The following is a 21,982-nucleotide window of genomic DNA, read 5'->3' as shown; positions in this document are numbered from 1 at the left end:
GTCTCTTGTGAGACTATGCTGGGGCCTAGCAAACACAGAAGTGGATGATCACAGTCAGCTATTGGATGGGTCACAGGGCCCCCAATGGAGGAGCTAGAGAAAGTACCCAAGGAGCTAAAGGGAACTGCAACCCTATAGGTGGAACAACAATATGAACTAACCAGTACCCCAGAGCTCTTGTCTCTAGCTGCATATGTATCAAAAGATGGCCTAGTCGGCCATCACTGCAAAGGGAGGCCTATTGGACTTGCAAACTTTATATGCCCCAGTACAGGGGAACGCCAGGGCCAAAAAGGGGGAGTGGGTGGGTAGGGGATTGTGGGGGTGGGTATGGGGGACTTTTGGGATAGCATTGGAAATATAAACGAGGAAAATACCTAAAAGAAAGAAAAAAAAAGAATAGGTCAGGATATATACTTTATAAAACACTAGACACATAAAAATAAAATTATATTACTGAGCTGAAGACAAACTTTATTTTCTATTTTAAGCCACTGTGCCTTTCAAAAATGTATACTAGATATCATTTAATAAAATATATGAGGAAAAAAAATGTTTCCACTTAGAGTGGATGTGACCTTGGGGATGAGGGGTGGTAGTGGGAGTGTTGGTGGTAGTTCTCCTCCTCCTCTTCCTCCTCTTCCTCCTTCTTTTTGACATATTATGTAAGTTTGTGGATAGTTAAATCAGTAAGTAAATAAATGGTTCATGTAAGTACAGCCTGTAAAGTCAGTTCAAAAAGTCCAAAGGGTAAGGAGGCAGGAGGTATATAAAACCATGACGTCAAGCAAGTGCCTCTCCCTGACTCCTTTCAGGCATCCAGGTACACAGCAAATACTTTATATGCCTGGGGAAAATATCTAATGTACCCTAAAGCTTTGTCTGGGATAAATTAAAGTAAATATATCTTTTTTTTTTCTAAAACAGGATCATGGCCTATAAATTGCTTCAAGCAGCTGTGTGCTCCACCTTGCTAATAGGTAAGAGATTGGTTTGTTTCTTGTTTTGTCATATCTTTTACAACTATCAGGGTGGTAACTCCTTTTGACTTCTGAAGGATATGAATAAATATGTGTCATCTGTAGATTTCAAAAATCCTTGAGGGAGCCAAGGAAACTTGCCACGATAGGTTTTTGAAGCCGGTACTGTAGTGGGTGTGTGGTTGTTTTATTCCTAATTATACAGTAACATATTAGCATTCCGGTTTAATTGTTTCTTCCAAAGGAGAATTCTGGTGTCCTTGAACAAAAGAAAGATTAAAATATCTTTTTAGAATTGTAACACTCACATCGTACTATAAGGAGACCTCAAAGTACTTTGGAAGCATGAATACATTAACCTTCCCCGAGCTCTATGTTTTAAAGACAGATCAAGGAAGACACCAGAATCCAGGCAATGGACTGCCAAACTAACTCAGGAAACTTGTAATATACCAGAACTGAACTGAGCAATCATTTGTTTTCCTTGTAACCAAACCTAAAATACTTAAGTTAACTTAATAGTTAAGCTTATATGAGTTATAAATATTTCTGATAAAGATCCATAATCTAGAATAAATTTGTTGCTTTCATAAGGTCTAGACGTATGCAGAAAATTATTCTTGCATGAAGCTCTTTCCATTGATAGGAGCAACTCTTTATGTGTGCCTTTGTGTATATTTAGCCATTAATTCGGAAGCTCTGAGACACAAATATTTGAGAACTGGAAAGAAAGACAAGAGAATCATTTGCTGTCCTGGGTCGACCCTTCAGACGTCAGGGAAGGAGCCTGTTCTATTTGCAAGTTATAGTAGCCGACGTCTATAGAATCAGGCTCATTCTTCAGGCACTAATGACAAGATTAACCATGTCTTCTAAATTAGACAGCTCTAGAGCAGGAATCAACTTTGCTACCCCCTCGCTTCCTTTTTCCTGTAAGAACAGAATTTTCTCACCTGTACAGCCCCAGGGCCCTTCTAATCATAAAATAAACAATTTAAAGGTTTATTTTTATTATTTACGAAGTTTTCTCCGCAACAGATCTCTCTATGTGCAACATGCGACTCTCCCCTGCAACTTGACTTTGGTGGATCGGAAAAGATCCTCATTACCCGTTTTCAAAAACGATTGCTGGCTTCACTTGAGTCATTAAACTTGAGAGCAGAGTTCCCAAAGCATCTCACTGATTCTGTTTTCAAAATAGACACTCCCTGGATAGGGAATTAGAAGTGTGAGTGCCACAGTTTGATTTCAAAAAATAATTATACCTCCTTTGAACATTTAGGTCAAGAACTGCCGTTCCCTAAATTAAAGTCAACAAATATTAATTCTGCCTGCTAAGTTCCTTTTATGTGTCAGGGACATTTCGGATTCTTGCAATTCAAGTCTCCTGACCAATCTGAAAATCGGTTCCACGCCCCCGTTTTATTAAAAGAAAACTGGGAGCTTGGAGAAGTGACGTGAGCTGGTGGAGGCTGAAGCGGGTTCACATTGTATGTGGAGTACAGCTGAAAGCAGCCCCTTCTTCCTGCTGCATAATGTTTATTGCTGCACTGAAGTAAGTTGACATGGGCATCGGAACACAGACAAAACCTTGTCCTAGAGAACACTAAGGTGGCCATTGGTTCCTCACCAAAAGAATAGTAGCCAGCAAGCTGGGTACCCATATTTGACAAGGTAACAGGGCCCAGCCAGCAGCTTTTCCAGGCAGTTCCTTGTTCTATCGCTGCTCTGAGTAGTGCTAAATTCAACATGTGTCTATCTCAAGAGGGCATTAAAAAAAAAACCAAACCTACAGAGTAAATATTGGATCTACAGCCAAAACACCTTGAACACACTGGGTCTTATCTGATCTGCGAAGCCAAGCAGTGTCAGGCCTGCTTAGTGCTTGGATGGGAAACCTTCTGGGAATAGTAATTACTGTAGGCAGGGGGGTGGAGTGGGGGAGAGTGAATACGGAGACTGGGGCTGTAGCTTAGGCTCAGGTAGTGCAGTGTTTGCTGAGTATGCAACAACATCAACCTGATATTGTAGTGCACACCTGTAATCCCAGCACTTAAGAGAGAGAGAGAGAGGAAGGAGAATCAGAAGCAGCTCAAGGTCTTCATTGGTTACAGAGTGAGCTGGTTGCCAGCCCAGGCTGCAAGGAACATTATTGAGGACCAAGTGGATTAAGGAGCGATAGTGTATATCTGCCATCCCAGCACTGACGAGGCTGGGGAAGGAGGAGGATTGTGAGTAAGGGGGGCTAACCTGGGCTACATGGTGAGCCCCTGTCTGAAGCAGAATGACTGCAACAGAATTTGGGTTATTTCTCATTTGCTTTGTAAAGGGTGGCTTTCAGGGCTAGCTTGCTAACATGCAAACCAGATTCCTCTCCCCCGGCACTTACTCGTTTCAGTTTAGATTTAGCAGCTGGAGCTGAGCCACGTGTGTAAAACAACGTTTGGAGGCCCATGACCCTGCTGTTGACCTGTGATCATGGCTATCCATAAAGTACAAGGACAGCCGCTAGCTGGAGACAGGAAGAAAAATCGACCCCCTTTGGCCTGTTTGTCTCTGCTCATTCCAACCTTTAGTTCCCACTCCCCACTTAGTAAGCCGGACTTTTCACTTTCAGTTTGAATTTTTTTTTTCACAAGGACTTTTATGCTCATGCTTTCCTTCTTCAGAAGCTTGTCTGTGCCTTCAGTGCCCCTTCTGCCAGCCTTCTTCTCAGCCGTAGGAGTGACTCTTCGCAGCCACCCCTTGAAAGGCTCTAATCCTTTGGAGGCTTGGTGTTTCATGATACAACTTTTATTTTATGAGATTTTGTTATTATAGTTTCACCCATATCTAAGAATGAGTGTGATGGTGGTGTCTTATGTCGCTTAAGGTGACCTGGAATTGTCTAGGAAGCTCAGGAGATCTGCCTGCCCCAGCCTCCCAAATGCTGAGAGTTACAGGTGTGGGCCTGTTCTGGAATAGGATTGGCTGATACTGACAGGAAATAATCTGATTGGAGAAAAAGGTGGTATTGCTAAAGACCAGATTCACTGAGTAGTGGATGGACTAGCGAAACTGTTTAACTGTCCCTGTGGCACTATGTGTTGTGGCCCTGGGGATATGCATACCATAAACACAGCCAGGAAGTGGCATTGTCTGGTCACTGTCATATCATATGAAATGCTGCCTTTCATGGGGTCTCAACTTTCCTGTCCATGCGATTCAAAAGTACTGAAGTCTCTGCTGCTCCCAAGACATAGCCAAGGAACTGCGCAGTATGTCCGCCTGCATCTGTGTGTAACTATATGTGCTGAAAGCTGGAGCAGACTTCATTTAAACTCATAAGATGTGACTGCGAGATTTTCCACAGATGCTGTAATATCGCCACTCTCTAAACGGAGACAGGGGCTCAGCTGTGAATTTGAAGCCATCAGCAATTCTCAGGCCAATAAAGCTGGTTTCGCAGCTAAAAAGGTTCAGACGTGAAGATTCTTGTTAAATATTTCAGTACACCGGGATTGAAAAGCCAGGCGAAATTAAAGAATTTAGCCAACCTTTCTGTTTTCCAGCTCTCTTCCTCCCTTGGCATCCTTTCTTTAACCTCCAACACCGTTCCTTTCGTTCCTTTGCCCCATGGCCTCTCACCTTCTGTGATTGTCTGTCCTTTGTTCTCCCCCTAATGTTTTCTTCAGTTTCTCTCTTTGATTTTTTTACTCTCTCTCTCTCTCTCTCTCTCTCTCTCTCTTTCTTTCTTTCTTTCTTTCTTTCTGTTTTTAAAATTCTTTCTTCCCTTTGAGATTAAGATCTTGCATAGCTCAAGTTGGCTCTACCTCCATTCATTTTCCAAGTTCTGGGATTACAGGCACACAGCAAGACTCTCCTGTTAGTTCTTTTTAGAGACAAACTTTCACTACTTAACCCAGGCTGGCCTCCAATTTTTAGTCTCCCCAGGTCCAGGACTATAGGCACATGTGACCATATCAAGATAGTTTCTTCCTTTTTTTTTTCTTTCTAATTTTCTTTCTCTTCACTTTTTCACTCATAACACAAACCACCTCTCTTCTCTCATATTCATTCATCTACTCTCTCTCCCCCTGCCTCCTTCCTCTTTCCTCTATCCTCCCTCCCTCTTCCCCCTCCCCAGCATCCTGTTCCATTTTCACCTGACTTATTTCTTGTACTAAATACCAAATTGTCCATCCCTTCATCACAAATCTTTGAATCAATGACCAAAGTCAAGTGTAAAAAGAAAATAACATAAGTGGTTTACTTATTCTCTAAGAAAAGGACTTAAAGGGCTGGAGAGATGGCTTAGCTGTTAAGAGCACTGACTGCTCTTCCAGAGGTCCTGAGTTAAATTCCCAGCAACCACATGGTGGCTCACAACAACCATGTAATGGGATCTGATACCCTCTTCTGGTGTATCTGAAGACAGCTACAATGTACTCATATAAATAAAATAATTAAATCTTTTTAAAAATAGAAAAAAAGAAAAAAGAAAAGAACCTAAAGGTAGGCACATTGCTTATGACTGGGATACCAACACTAGGGAGCTGAGTTGGGAACATAGCAGTGAATTAGAGATCATCTTGGGATATAAAGCAAAATTGTCTCTCAGGTGGGAGGAGAGAGGGGTGCTGGGGATAGAAACTTGACAGAGAATACCTTATCTTTTCCCCCTACATCTATAGGATTTCATTTTTTGACATTATTGGTAAGTTTGTATATCATTTGTACACCATCCTCTTTTATAATTGCTTCTTAGGAACTCTTTGTCCTTTATTCCAGTACATCCTAGAGAGCGTGCAATTCTGCCTCCCTTGACAACAAAGGAGAGGCATTCAGGAAGTGGCTCTGTAAAGTAGGCTGTCACCAGCAGGGACAGAAAAGCATGGGTCTTTTGTGCCTGGTGAGCTGTCCAGCCTGAAATCTCTGCCTTTAGCATTTCTTTGGAGAGTATTTGAGAACATTTGTTAGAACATAAACAGAACCTTGGACCATCTAGAGACTGCCATATCTAGGGATCGATCCCATAATTAGCCTTCAAACGATGACATCATTGCATACACTAGCAAGCGTTTGATATACCTGATATAGCTGTCTCTTGTGAGACTAGGCCAGGGCCTGGCAAACACATAAGTGGATGCTCACAGTCAGCTATTGGATGGATCACAGGCCCCCAATGGAGGAGCTAGAGAAAGTATCCAAGGAGCTAAAGAGATCTGCAACCCTGTAGGTGCAACAACATTATGAACTAACCAGTACCCCGGAGCTCTTGTCTCTAGCTGCATATGTATCAAAAGAAGGCCTAGTTGGCCATCAGTGGAAAGAGAGGCCCATTGGACTTGCAAACTTTATATGCCCCAGTACAGGGGAACGCCAGGGCCAAAAAGGGGGAGTGGGTGGGTAGGGGAGTGGGGGGGAGGGTATGGGGGACTTTTGGGATAGCATTGGAAATGTAATTGAGGAAAATACGTAATAAAAGAAAGAAAGAAAGAAAGAAAGAAAGAAAGAAAGAAAGAAAGAAAGAAAGAAAGAAAGAAAGACCTAATTTTTAAAAAAAGAAAAGAAAAAAAGAGGGAGACTGGGAAGAGGGTGGAACTGCAGTTGGGATGTAAAATGAATAAATAAATAAAATATAACCAAAAAAAAGAACATAAACAGAACTTATTAAGTCTGACAAATAGGGAATGAGGAAAGGATAAGCTATAAAGAGTTAAAAAGAGAGAAATGTTTTTGTGGCTTATAAAGATTATAAGGAAGGCATTAACCCAGCTGATATTAACTGCATTAAGAGAACAAAATCACAAAATACCCTTTGGAAAGCCAACAAAGCAATAAAACTCAGGGTTGAATTTCCAGACCCCAGCCACATTAAATAGACCCACAAACTCAAAACCCTGCTCTTGCTTTCAGTAACTTTCAAGGTTGATCAAGTGAAACGAAAAAAGGGAGGAGAAATCTCTGAAGCAGAGAGGGTAATCGCATGCTCCACTACATTACTTAGACTTTATTTCCAGCCTGGCCACCAGCTTCTGATGCGACCTTGAGTCATCTCATCCCCCCAGGGTCAATTTTCCCGTTTGTAATGCCAGATAATAAATAACACTTGCTGCCTCTGTCTCCTGGGTGATGCTATTATCTCCACCGATTAATATTTATTGGCTGCCTCTTGGACCTGTTCTGCTGAGGTGGGTCCTTTGCCCTGGAAAGGAAAAGAGGGTCGTATCAGTAAAACATTTTCCATGAAGAAAAGGGGAGCAGAGTTCCAAAGATAGAGGTATTAAAGCTTAAAATAGCAACGGCATATATTTTAAATCACGCTTCCCTAGTGAGGCTTCTGTAATAGCTCCTTTGTTCTCAGAGGTTGTACAACGCACCAGGATAATTGTGCTGTAGAATATGAGTTTTACTTCCGGATGCTCCTAAGGAACACTGTGTCAAGCAACTGCTACATTTTCTCTTTCTACCTGGAATAACCTAAGCACCAATATCTAGCAATGTTATTATTCCCTGGTAATATTTGGTCCACTTTGCATAGCAATTCACCTTGTTTGGGAAATATCTTTTCAAACAGGATTATCAGGCGCAGGGCATGGAACATCGTGACTTACTGCCTTTTCTTCAGGAAGAATAAATGAGAAATCAGAGGTGTTCCCATGAGCACCTCTTAGAGAAACTGAAACCAGTGCTGGTTGGTCCATACTATGAAAGAGTGAGGGCTCTTCTGAGCATCTTCACGTCAGTGGTGACTTCCCATCTCCACAGTCATTGTCACACATCTGAGAGTTAGAAGAGAAGAGTCTCAACCTTGTGCTTTTCAATCTGCCTTCTCCTTTTTCCATCTGCCTTTCCACTGACAAAGTAGAGCTGTGAATGGGAAGATAAACGTGGCATGTTTACTCACCGCCGTTCAGCTTTACAAGAGAATAGACCCTTCACAGTATGATGGACCCTGCATACAGTTTGCTAAGTGACATAAAGCATGTATACAGGATGAGTCCACTTACTCGAGGTTCCTGGAATGCATCCTCAACAAGATAGGAAGGAGAACAGTGGTTACCAGAAACTAAGAGAGGGTGGGTTGGGAGTCATTGCTACAGCGTTCTGTGTGAGATGAGGACATGGTCCTGGAAATGGACAGAGATGGTGTTTACAAAACATACAAATGAATTTGATGCCACTGAATCGTAACCTCAAAAAATAATTAAAATGCTTGTTGATAATAGCACAGACTTTGATCCCACATGCACAGGAAGCAGAGGCAGGCAGAGCTCTATGCATTTAAGGCTAGCCTAGTCTAGGTACTGAATTCCAGGCCAGCCAGGGATACATAGTAAGAGCATGTCTCTGAAAAAAAATTATAATGATCATTTCTATGCTTCATACATAGCATTTTTATCAAAATAAAAACAACTAGAAGTAAATTCTTCTTTTGTTTTCTTGTTCAGATATTATCATAAAGCATTTACAAATTAAAATCCAAATCCCTTATGCATTCAACATACCTTGGGCCCCAGGTCCAAATCAACCTTCAACACTGTCTCAGCATGTCTACAGCTCAGCCATTCCTTTCTATCACATTGGCAAAATGGGGGAGTCTCTGAACCTGGTCTTGGTTGGATAGACTCTTCCTTGGCTGTCAGCTCCTTGCAACTTGAAGTCCATGTTTTGTCTTGCACTCTTATCCAAGCTATGGAGATTAGATCTCTGTGTTAACTGACAAAGCCAGATTTTCTGCAAGATCTCCACAGCGTTATGTAAATTATTTATACTCTTAAAACTGCTTAGCCTGTGGAGTTTTACAAAACAGAGGAGGGTGAGATAGAAGGACTGATGGACTGGTGAGGGTTTGAGGCCACCTGTGTACACAGTCAGTACCAGGTTAGCCCTGGTTACACAATAAGACCTTGTCTAAGAAGAAAAGAAATAAAATAAAACAAAGCATCCCTAAAAAAGCAGTTACATATAATATAGATGGTCTGGTCTCAATGTGTGCTCTTCAAGTTACCCATTAACTCTGACTATAAATTCCCACATGGCACAGGTGGCTTATTGCCTGTCACTGAATGCATACCAAGGTTATGGGCCAGGGCTATCAGAAGATATCTTACCAAGCAGTGACAATTATCAGAACAGGGACTAAAGAAGGGGACATGAGGGTCTTGGGGTACAAAATTTACATAACTGAGAATGTGTTCTTTGGGTGTTATGTTCTTAAGGCCCTTCCTTACTTCACTGTACATCCACCCTTGTGAGCAACATTGCTCCTGGACCTACTACTGCAAGTGCCTACTTTGGAACTTATCTACTATGATGTAGTTAACTGCCTCAAACCATAACACCTTCGAGCAATCTATTTATTATTCCCATTTCAGGGTCAGGAGTTTGTAGTGGCTTTCGGGCCTTGGTTCTGGCTCAGTTTGTTGTTGTTGTTGTTGTTTTAATAATGACATATTAAAAAGTTATGTGGGCATACAGTCATCTTAAGGCCTGGCTGGAGCAAAGGCATCAGGTTCTGAGGTGGTAGTATGCACAAATGCTCCTGTGTTTTCAGATCATAGCATCTACCTTCTCTTAGAACAAGGAACTCAGTGAAGACGATCTACCCTAGCCACAAAAGAGGAACTTGCTATCACTTTTTGCAGTGCCCTAAGTGACACAGTACAGCCCTATGAACTGAAAGAGGCAAATATCCAAGAGGCAAATATCAGGAAGCAGAGGGCTTTGGGAGCGGTTAGAGAGATTTTGTAAACATCCCAGCTCCACTGCATGAAGCTGGATTAGCTACATTAAGACAGTACTACCCTCGCACCTCTCATGACAGTATTCGGAAATTAAATATTAACAATTATGACTCTTCCTTCTACTTATTTCTAGTCATCGTTTTCAGATGTAGGATTTGTAGATTCCCATTAAAATTCATTTCCAAACATCACTCCTCTAATTTAAACTGAAAACCCCAGCCTCTTCTAATCTAGTCTTTTCTTCATAAGCCATTGAAACAACTGTTTGTGCCCTATGCCCCATCCTCAAGTGCAATGTAAATGGATCACGTGGTGTCTCATTCTGGTGCTTATCATTAATCTTTGATCCCCAACTAACCAGCAAGTCTTACCGGAGAGTGCTGTATCTCACCATAACCTGGCTCCGTGCAAAGTGCTAGTCATATGCCCTGTTAATTTCGAGGCTGCAGAGCTCCTAATGTAGCATTCCTTAACACTGCATTTTATAGGAAATGTCTATAAAACATTAGGCACAGATTATATTGTTACTGCAAAGGCAGGGCGGAGTTCCACTCCCCCCTCCCCCACCATTCATTACATTGTGTTGCATTTCTGAGCAGGGTTGTTATACTCAAAACAAAATACTATCAACATGGAGATTTCAAGATGAGGAGAATCTCACAGGACGCCACTCTCAGATGAAGGACTCCATGCAAATAATGACTTCTAAGGGAGGAGAATCAGCCTTTTTCAGGGAGGAGCCCCAGATATTTAAGCAATCCCTTGTCAGCTTTAAGCACACGCACTTATGAGGAACACTAAGTGGACTGAGAATATTAAGTATGCATGCACATATACATATGTAACAATAATAATTTAAAAGGAAGAGGTCATAAATTTGAGAGGAAGTCAGGGCATAGGAGAAGTTAGAAGGGTGAGAAATAGAGGTGAAAATGAAAATAATGTGAACACTACACAGAAAAAATTCTCAAAAAACAAGGTAAGCAATAATTTAAAAATATATTCTATTTTTTCTGAATATTTTTCACTTTTATCTGGTTTTGTTTTATGTCATTTGAACATTATTCTTAAGCTTAATTCAGGCTGTGGAGATGTTTAGAGTATATTCATTTTTCCGCCTGTGAAGTATATTTTAACAAAGTCTGGTTTTGTTGTTGTTGTTAATATGTATGGGTAATTTGTTGGCAAATGAGTCTGTGTGCCATGTGCATGATGCCCATGGAGACTAGAAGAGTTCATAAGAGGGTACAACATCACCTGGAATGGGAGTTACAGATGGTTGTGTCGTACTGGGAATCCAACCCAGGTCCTTGGGAAGAACAGCCAGTGTTCCTAACTACTCTCTAGTCCCTTGGGATTTTTTTTTTTTTTTTTTTTGCCTGTGTTTTGTCGTTTAGTCTTTGGGACAGGATCTCATATAACCCCCATTGGCTTCAAAGTCTCTATGTAGCAGGATAGAAATATCGACTGGCTGGTCCAGTATCCATTTATGCAGCACTGATAGCAATTTATTGTGTGTTGTTACTAGAGCCCTTTACCTATGAGAAAACTACAGCTTAGAATTAAGTAATAATTTTTGCAGAATTTCAAAATAGCTGATATTTTAATCCAGACTGTGAGGCTCCTATACATGTACCCTAACTCTGCCATACTTGGTGGAGACGCTACACAGGTTACAAAGGGCTTGTCATATCCCCCAGGACTAAGTTTTCCCAGAGGGCCCCACCACAGAAACCTGGTTGCCCAAACACCAGAGCTGTGCCTGTTTTAGAGGAAGCATAAAGACATAACGCATGTCCTAAGTTTCTGTGCCCTTGGTCTACTTCCAGAAGTATTGGGAGCACCATTTTTGATGGAGGACCCAGCAAACCAGTTTTTACGCCTGAAAAGACACGTGGTACACTTGCCAGATTTCTGGGACCCAGATCATCACCCAGATGGGACAGGAACATCATTGGCTGACGAGGTACTGGTATTTGATACAAGAAGTCATTTATCGAAATCTTGTAAACGGGCCTTGCGTCCCTCGGCATTCTGATGATACCAGCCTTGCTTCATGGTTCTCCTTTTAGCTTCTCTGAGCTGTTACTTCTCTCCCTTCCCATGAAGTGACTTTTACCTAGTAAATGCCACATCTTGCTGGAATATTAAGCTCAAACGTCCTTTCCTTTTTGATATTCTCTTCTTCATTTCAAGGGGACATGTGTGCTTTCTTCTCCCTTCCTTTTGCATGCTGTTTATATTTGAGCAGTTCTCATCATATGGGGCTTATTAGTTACATATACCCAACCTCACTAATTACAAAGGCCAGGACTGTGTCTTATGCATCAAGGTATCTTATGCATTCCTTGCATCTACACCATTACTGCGTCACAGTCAAGGTTTAATACGTTATTTTTTAAAGATTTATTTGTTTTATGTATGTGAATACACTGTAGCTGTATAGATGGTTGTGAGCCTTCATAGGGTTGTTGGGAATTGAATTTTAGGACCTCTGCTCACTCTGGTCAACCCCGCACGTTCTGATTTATTTATTATTGTACATAAATACACTGTAGTTGTCTTCAGATGCATCAGAAAAGGGCATCAGATCTCATTATGGGTGGTTGTGAGCCACCATGTGGTTGCTGGGATTTGAACTCAAGACCTTCGAAAGAGCAGTGAGTGCTCTTACCCACTGAGCCATCTCACCAGCCTGGCTTAATACATTATTGAATGCTTGAGAACGTGGATAAGTGGTAAGTGGAGAGTGGCCCTACTTTAGTCTGCTATTCCTCTGTGAGCATCATTGTGCCTTTGAAGCCCTTTGATGTGCTTACCTTTTGTGCATTTTCCTATTCATTTGTTCCAGCTCCAAGAGAAGTAAAATCAGCACGCATGTTGCCTTTCCTGTTTACTTTTCTGATAGAAGAAGACAAAGGAATCTGAACCCAGTGAAATTGCTAACTTACCTGGGGATGCTCGTTGCCCATGATTGCCCTCTAACAATTTAACAACTTGAAAATATGTCTATGACCAACTATGAAATTTTCCTTCATTCTTCCCATCCTTCCTTCTCTCCTCCCTTCCTCCCCGACACCCCTCTATTTCTATATCTCTTTCTGTCTCAGGGTGTCATCATCATCATCAGGCATGAGTGCATTACAAAACCATAAAAAAAGATGGAATGTCCCTGTTTTTGCATAGCCCCAATCCTAGCCTTCTCTGCATGGCTAGGTCGGAACTGGTCCTCCAGGACCACTTTTCTTTTGTTCAGCAGCTGCTGATGAAAACCACTAGCTGAATAATGCGTAGTTTTGTGCTCCCTCTTCTCCAGCAGACATCACTTACAATTACTACTATGCAACATTGTTTGTTTTGGCAAATGAAATAAGTATATCGGCTTGATACACGGTGCCTTCTTTATGGGATGTTAAAATTTTCAAGTGTACTTCTGCTTGTTACCATAGACCAATTCAGTAATCAACGGATAGGTTCTGTAATGCCACAAGGCGGCCATGTTGCTTCAGCGTCCCCTGGAAAGTCTGTAACACATCTGAGCACTAGAATAAAGAGATTAGTACAAGTGTTAGGTAAAGAGAATGACCAGTGCAGTCTTGTCCCACCTGCTCGGACATCCTGACTTGTGTTTCCTTTGCAGGTCTGGGAAGCATGGACTTCTTTGAAAGCAAGTGCACGCCGCAATTTTGACACGGACACATTGGCCTTTGATATATCTACTGCCCAGTAAATGGACTTGAGTGTTACAAAGGAAAGAACAAACATGGTAGAAGTTAGCACAGTAGTGTGGTAGGCTTGGAGAAACAGGAAGATCAAATGTGGCCTTCGCTACATTATGTATTATGCCCAGCTCATGGAGACATTGAAAGGAGCAATGGTGAAAACCCTTGCAGACACCTGAATGAAACTGGAAATTCTCTGTAAATGCCCATTCTTGAGAATGGAAATAAAGACTAAAGTAAAAGTATTTCCCCAAAGAGGGGCTTTTCTGAGAAATAGGATGCAAATTTCAACTAACGTAACATTTAGTGCCATTAAAACATTCTGCTCACAGCTCTCAGTTTTCTTGCCTCTTTGAGACAGTGAGCTCATTCTTCTGGTTTAACTCAAAGCAGAGTCACCTCAAACAGAGCTGACACTCAGCCCTTTGTCCCAACGCTTGCCATTTCCTGAAGCCATTCTATTTTTTGTTGTTGTTTTGTTTGTTTGTTTGTTTGTTTGTTTGTTTTTTGTTTTTCGAGACAGGGTTTCTCTGTATAGCCCTGGCTGTCCTGGAACTCACTTTATAGACCAGGCTGGCCTCGAACTCAGAAATCTGCCTGCCTCTGCCTCCCAAGTGCTGGGATTAAAGGTGTGCGCCACCACGCCCGGCGCCGTTCTATTTTTATCTTACTGTTTTTATATTAGCATACAAGGTAACAGTTTCAAGTAGAGCATCTCCTTAATATGTGTCCCTATACTCATTGGTCCATGCCTTGCATGCCCTCTTGCTCTCTTACTCTGCTCTCATTGGTCCATCCCTTGTACTTCCTCTTGCTCTCTTACTCTGCTCTCATTGGTCCATCCCTTGCATGCCCTCTTGCTCTCTTACTCTGCTCTCATTGGTCCATCCCTTGTACTCCCTCTTGCTCTCTTACTCTGCTCTCATTGGTCCATCCCTTGTACTCCCTCTTGCTCTCTTACTCTGCTCTCATTGGTCCATCCCTTGTACTCCCTCTTGCTCTCTTACTCTGCTCTCATTGGTCCATCCCTTGCACGCCCTCTTGCTCTCTTACTCTGCTCTCATTGGTCCATCCCTTGCATGCCCTCTTGCTCTCTAGATCATTCCCCCTTTCATCCCCGTGAATCTCCCTTTCTGATTTCTTATTACACATTCCCCATTATCCTCTCTGTTTCAAGATTTCTTCCTATACTCTTATGCTCCTCCTTCTAGCTTTGTGAAACACACACACACACACACACACACACACACACACACACACACTCTCTCTCTCTCTCTCTTTCTCTCTCTCTCTCTCACACACACACACACACACACATAAACAATTTAAATCTGGTTTCTACAAATAAGAGAAAATAGCCAGTTCTTTGTTTTTCTAGTATGGTTTATCTCATTTAACACAATGATTTTTACTTTTATCCATTTGCTAGCAAATGTCATGGTTTCATTTTTTTTTTTTTTTTACAGATATTTGAAATTCCATTGTGTATATATACACTACATTCTCTTTACCCAGTCCTCTGTCCATACATTTGAAACTTTTTCCATCAAGGGCATCCCGCTGAGGGCAGTAGCAAATATAATATTGACTGACATTAGTGGTTAGGAACCTACTAGAAGCCACTCATGTATGGAAGTCTTAGAAAATGTGAAAATTTTGTACTTTGTTTCCAAAACGTATTTATGTTTGTTTTAGTAGGAAATAACACTTTAACATGCTTTCTGGGTACATTATTAATCTTTCTCAATGGTGCAGAAAATTTGACTCAAGAGAAAAGTGGATTGCTTTTTTTTTTTTTTTTTCCTTTCTGACCTTGTGTGTGTCTCTGGAATGCCTCCCAGTTAGGGATAATGCTATAACCAATTGCCAAGATTGCTTTTCCAAATCATAGATAAGTAGGACAGTTGTCTCTAGAAGTTGATTTTATCCATATTCTTAGTTCAATTTTTTCCCTGGGGCTTTTTTTTTTTTTTTTTTTTTTTGCCTTTCCAGGTCATTTAATCCTCTTAAGATTATGGTTGTTCTTCTGGCCTTATAGCCATTCTAAGCAGCTGCCAGAATGGTAAGTAACTCAGAACAGCCAGATGCTGAGAAGCTATGTTTAAGACTTTCCCCAGGTGTAGAGGGCACAGGCAGCTGCTCCTTATGCCCTACAGCCTGCCCATGGACTGAGTGCACACATCCTCCAGGAGAAACTTGAGGTTGATTTGTGAGTTACGATGGAAACTGCTGTACCTTTTCAATCCACACAACAGAGTGGGGCTCCAGGCCTAGCTACATGGTAGAATCTTTTCTAATCGTGAGCAAGGCACAGCTGTGGGTTTGATTTCCCCCAACACCACAAAGAAAAATAAACAGAAAAAGAAAAACAGAACAGACAGGCAAAGCAAAGGACACAGATGTTGGTTTCTGCTATAGTTAACAAGTATGGAATTTCCTATGAACCTATTTTTCACTGTTTTAAGAATTCTGTGCTTTGAGGAGTTAATAAAAACTTGCAAGACACTAGGGTATTACAGTTCTCTTGAAAAACAAAGCCAGTAGAATGTGAGTGGAGTATTTTTGCTTATTCTTGTTTCATTTTAAGGTATTGGCTTCTGCAATTATGGAGGCTAGGAAGGCCAAAAGCGCAGGGTAATACGGGAGAAGAGAGGAGTCAGGGAAGCTATGCAAAGTTCAGGGCTGTGTGCTAGCAGAAGTCCCTTTAGACCAGAGAAGATCAGATCTTTCTACTCACAGCCTCTGGATGAGGGTGGCCTGGCTTATAAAGGGTAGTCTGCATCAGTTAAATTTCAATTATTTCAAAGTAAATTTCACACCAAGATCCTCTCACTATATATATATACATACACAGAAAAGGGGTCCTCCCTCATATCAGGCACTATCAATCATTCAAGATAAGACATAAAATTAATTATTGCAACCTATTATTTAGATGGCCTGCATACAGCATGTTCACGTACACAGCTGCGGTAGTGGAGGAAGAAAGAAGGCCTCTAAGTTTCTCATTCTGCTCAGAGAAAGCTGGGGGACTTGCAGATCACCAAGGAGGTGAACCTGTGAGTCAGCTACCAAAGGACTTAAGTAACACCAAGAAGCACGTCTGCAGTTAGATAACTGTCAAGCAGGCACACCAAGATTTCTTACCGAAATATAATTTTGTGAGTTTTTTTTTTTTTTTTTTGGAAACTTAGAGGGCAACAGAAATCAAATAAGGAAAACAAAACAAAAGCAACCTAGGCCTAAAAAAAAAAAAACATTTTTTTCCTTTAGCAATCTAATAGACAACTGCTTCAGAGCAGAGTAAGAAGTAAGGCCTATCCGGATGTTTAGGCAGGTTGTGAGGTGCCCAGGCACGGTATCAGGAGTGTATGTAACACAAAAGATACACTGCACAGCACATCTCAGAACTCGGCACTCAGGCCACTGAGCACCTTAAGGAGTCATTATTTGGCAGGGTCGATTTTATGGATGACTCTCACGATGACATGTGAGATGAAATAAGTAATATTTTTGAATCGTTGGTTTGTTTTCTGACAGCAAATTTTAAACCCTAGGTCCAAGTCTGTTTGAGGACAAGCAGAGGGGACTGGGGACTAAGAACCTGTTTGTCATTTACTTGCTGATTGCGGCCTCTGTGGTGGGGATGGTAATGTATTTATTATATTGTGTTGTTCAGACTGTAAATATCGGAGCTACTGAGTTCTTCTGAAGTAGAAGGTGTCTGCTCTAAGGCCTTAAGGGAGTCATCTTTGCTGGGCCTCTTCATATGATTAATTAAAGTAGCCCATTGTTTCAATAGAAGTGACAGGGCGTGACAGTCCTCACTAAATTCAAAGTCCCCAGAGCCTTGATTCCAAATTTGAGGCTCACCAACTCTTTTTTTTTTAATAATTTTTAATTAGATATTTTTTATTTACATTTCAAATGTTATCCCCTTTTCTAGTTCCCCCTCCGAAAATCCCCTATTCCCTCCCCCTTCCCCTGCTCCCCAACCTACCCACTCCTGCTCCCTGGCCCTGGTATTCCCCTAAACTGGGGCATAGAACCTTCACAGGACCAAGGGCCTCTCCTCCCATTGATGACCGACTAGGCCATCCTCTGCTACATACACAGCTAGAGCCATGAGTCCCACCATGTGTTTTCTTTGATTGGTGGTTTAGTCCCAGGGAGCTCTGAGGGTACTAGTTAGTTCTTACTATACACCCTGAGTTCTACCTATGCATCTCCACCTTTTTTATAGGGCTAGTAGACAAACAGGCCGAAGTTCAGCCAGACCCTTAATGGTGTTCTGGACTTTCCACCCTCCAGAATTCCTGTAAGGCTGAGTCACCCTCTCTCTGGTTGGACATGCCAATGCTAAGCAAGTCCAAGAGAACAATTCCACGTCTTCATTTAATGATACAAAAAGTGTGGTTCTCAAGTTAGTTATTATATAACATGCTCAAAACTTGTTTTTCCTTAAGGACCTTTCACTGACAAAAGTGAAGAAATAACATGATGATATAGATTTTGTTATACATTGCACCATGCATGGTCTATCTTATTAAACAAAAATTAAGGCTTGGAGAGTCAACTGATGGCTGTGATAGGTAAGGATCTGAGTCCCCGGCCACCCGCAGAATGATTTGGGCTCCTTTTTAGGAATATGTTCATTTGGCAATTTGATGTATATGAACAATACATCTTGATCATATCTATACTCAAATCACCCCCAATTATACCTACACCCTCCAATATGTACCCTCTCATATTCACGTCTTATTGTGATTTTTAACGACCCACTGAATCCAGTTAGTGCTGCTTTTTTTGAACGTGGGCAATGTACCAGTGTCCACACCCCAGAAAAAAAATCCCTTTCTTACTGCCAGGCGCTCCGCAACTAGAAGTGGATCTTCTGAGCTCTTCCTTCTTCCATGCAGAAATCATTAATTAGGATGCAGGCTCTTGTGTCCCACCGTGAAAAATTACCCCACAAGTGCCTAGTTTGAAATAGGACTAGAAGCAAGAGGAATAGGGATAGAGAGATGGCCCAGTGGTTAAGAGCACTGACTGCTTTTCCAAAGGTGCTTAGCTGTAAGTCTAATGGCCTGAGTTTGATCCCAGGAACACACTGTGGAAAGAGAGAACAGACTCCTGGAAATTGTCCTTTGACCTCCACACGTGAGCCCACATGACAATATTAATATTTCTTTTAAATTTTTTATAAGAATTACATGATGTGGTGAAATTGAATTTCATATCCTCACCAGCGAGTCAAGTTATGTTCCTAAGCCATTATTAAGGCCCACAGCTCTTCCTTTGTATCTTCCTAGAGATTCCAATGTTGTCTCCATATCCCCTCTCAACTCCCTGTAGTTCTAACCTTTGTAGAACTTGCTGCTTATTTTCTCTTTGCTCCCATGAATCTATTGTGTTGTGAGGTAACTTCAAGACAAGTGGCTGTGTGCGTATGTTTTTTTGCATGGTTTGACATGGTATTCTAGAATTCGGTTTCTCAAATAAGGGCAAGCAGAATAGCTCGAGCTAATATCGGATGCACACCCTCACCCTGCTGTTTCTCAGCCATGGTAGTACCAAAGATCAAAGAAGTGGATAGATTGTAAGTAGAGATCATCCATGTCCTTGCATCTCACAGTGTGGTCGGAAACCTACATAATCTGCATGCTGGAAATGTGGGATTTCAAGTCTCTTCTTAGACCTGCTAAATCAGACTCTGTGTTTTACCAATATCTCTGGGTTGTTTGCTCATTTGCAATATGCCACTTCAAACCAAGTGACATACCCACCTGCACTGGATGCTGTAATCATGGGTGCTCACTATTTCATAAGGCAGCTTTATCTAACTTGTCTTTTAAAGTAGCCAACTCACTACTATTTTTAATCTTTGTATACATGTATGATATATGTATATACACATGCATGTTTATTCATGTGTGACTTCAGGCATACACATGCTATGATATGCACATGGAGGTCAGGGACAACCTTGGGTGTCAGTCCTTGCCATCTACTGGTTTGAGACAGGATGTCTTGTTCAGTTCAGTGCTGTGAACAAGAGCCTAGATGCCCTGTGAATGACTGGCCAGTCTCCTGATTCCTCCTTCCATCTTGCTATAGAAGCATTGGGATTAGATACTGGCTATCTAATATTGTCCAACTTTACACTGGGTTGTGGTTTCATCTCTTTAGCAGATAAAATACTGACCAAAAGGAACTTAAGGAAGAAAGGGTTTATGTTGGCTTACAGTTTCAACCTGAAGCTGGTCTGGCAATCAAGAAGCAGAGAGATTGCATTTCATTAGCACACAAGAAGGAGAGAGAGAGAGAGAGAGAGAGAGAGAGAGAGAGAGAGAGAGAGAAACAGACAGACAGACTGACTGACAGAGACAGACAAACAAGTAGATATATGGAGAGACCAACAAAGACAGACAGACAGGAAGGAAGGAAGGAAGGAAGGAGGAGAGAGAGAGGGAGGGAGGGGGAGGGAGGGAGGGAGAATAGAACGAAGGAAGGGAGGAAGGAAGGAAGGAAGGAAGGAAGGAAGGAAGGAAGGAAGGAAGATAGATACAGAGAGAGAACGGCTAGGCCTGAATGTAAAACTCATATCCAGTGATGTACTTGCCCTGGGAGGTTTTTCTCTTTCTAGTAAATGACTGTGCTCGCCAACATGAACCTATGGAACGTGTGGGGGTTTGAATAAGAACGCTGCCATAGGCTCATATATTTGAACGCTTGGTCTCCAGGGAATGGTGCTTCCTGAGAGGGTTTAGGAGATGTGGCCTTGTTGGTGTGGGTGTGGCCTTGATGAACGAGGTGTGTCACAGGGGGTGGGCTTTTGGATTTCAAATGCTCGAGCTGGTCCCAGTGTGTGTGTCTCTCTCTTCCTGCTGCCTGAGGGTCTGGTTATAAAACTCTGAGCCACCATGTCAGCCTGTGTGCTGACACGTTCCCTGTTATGAAAATAAGGGACTAAACCTCTGACACTGTAAGCAAGCCCTTTACAGTGTAAATGCTCTCCTTTATAAGAGTTGCCATAGTCACAGTGTCTCTTCCTGGCAATAGAACACTGACTAACTTGGGAAGTATTTCTCATTCAAACCATCAGTTATAGGCTGTGAGGCATCAAACCCAGGTCCTTAGGCTGGACCCGCTTCCAGCTTCCCAAATCACTCTTTGTTTGAGATGGGGTCTCATGTAGCTCAAGCTGCCTTAAAACTCAATATGTACCCAAGGATGTCATTAAACTCCTGATCTTCCTGCATTACCACACAAGCTCCAGGGTTATCAGTAAGCACCACCACACCTGGCTTCCAAACTACCAATTAAGATTCATTCAAAGGGGTTGCTTTAATGCTTTCTCTTGCTCAAATGAATCAGTCAATGTCCAAATTCATTAGTGTGCAGATTGAAACCAAATGAGATCTGAATTCTTCCATCCTTGCTTTGTCGTCTTCTCTACATGGCAGCTCTAGTCCAAGAAAATCGATCTAGCTGAGTTACATAATAATCTTTCCGGAAGGCTTTCCCTTATTTTCCTGCTTCTGCTGACCCCAGCCTATGTGGCTCATCAGTCCTTACGATGATTTTCCTTTCCTGTATTAATCAGTTTTATTTCAGTTTAACTATGATAAGGCAGACAGATGAAAAGATTAGTGCTGGAAAGCTAGTTTGTAGAGCATGATTCTTCAAAGGCAACGGGGTATGTGAGAATGCACTGAAGCAGCAGGACGTAGAGGAAGGGGGAACCTAAGGTTGGTATGGGAAAGGAGCCCGTAAGACTAAGTAGACTCAGAATTGTCTAATTTGAGTAACTTCAGTCAATTCTTTAGGGTGTAAAGGATGTACTGTGATGTCTGGTACCTGGTTCAAAAATGATGTGTTCCAGAGCAGATGAGTAGCAGTTTGGAGTATGAAAACCCAATAAAGGAGTTCTCTTTGGGACCAGCAAGACATCAGATGTCAAGGGTCAGAAAGCAGGAAATAAAGGACCTGACCAAGATACTCCCTTAAAATTTAGGAGTGCTTTTGTCTGAGTCTATTGTGAGAGTATTTGTCCTGTGCTTGCCTCAGATTTGACAATTCTTTTTATTCACTTATGTGATTTTATGTATATGAATATTGTGTCTGTGTTCGTGTATGTGTACCACATGCATGCCTGGAGCCCAAGAGCAGGCTATTCAGATCTCATGAAACTGCAGTCAGGAATGGTTTCGAGCAACCATGTCAAGTGCTAGAAATCAAACCCATGTCTTCTGCAAGAGCAACTGTACTGGCTAGTTTTGTGTCAACTTGACACAGCTGGAGAAATCACAGAGAAAGGAGCTTCAGTTGAGGAAATGCCTCCAAGAGATCCAACTGTAAGGCATTTTCTCAATTAGTGATCAAGGGGGAAAGGCCCCTTGTGGGTGGTGCCATCTCTGGGCTGGTAGTCTTGGATTCTATAAGAGAGCAGGCTGAGCAAGCCAGAGGAGGCAAGCCAGTAAAGAACATCCCTCCATGGCCTCTGCATCAGCTCCTGCTCCCTGACCTGTTTGAGTTCCAGTCCTGA

The 21,982-nt window shown here is 41.9% G+C and overlaps 1 long non-coding RNA gene across 1 annotated transcript; it reads left to right on the top strand.

Moving 5' to 3' along the window:
* Nucleotides 1–795: 795 nt before the first annotated feature.
* On the top strand, nt 796–13,759 carry Gm5485 (predicted gene 5485). Its single transcript, NR_015373.1, has 4 exons — nt 796–823; nt 928–980; nt 11,539–11,675; nt 13,350–13,759. It is a non-coding gene; the product is annotated as a predicted gene 5485 (long non-coding RNA).
* The last annotated feature ends 8,223 nt before the right edge of the window (nt 13,760–21,982 follow it).

Source organism: Mus musculus, chromosome 16 (assembly GCF_000001635.26).
Source record: "Mus musculus strain C57BL/6J chromosome 16, GRCm38.p6 C57BL/6J".
NCBI classification, from domain to species: domain Eukaryota; kingdom Metazoa; phylum Chordata; class Mammalia; order Rodentia; family Muridae; genus Mus; species Mus musculus.
The sequence above is the reverse complement of the archived record's forward strand: the minus strand, read 5'-3'. Positions and strand labels throughout refer to the sequence as shown.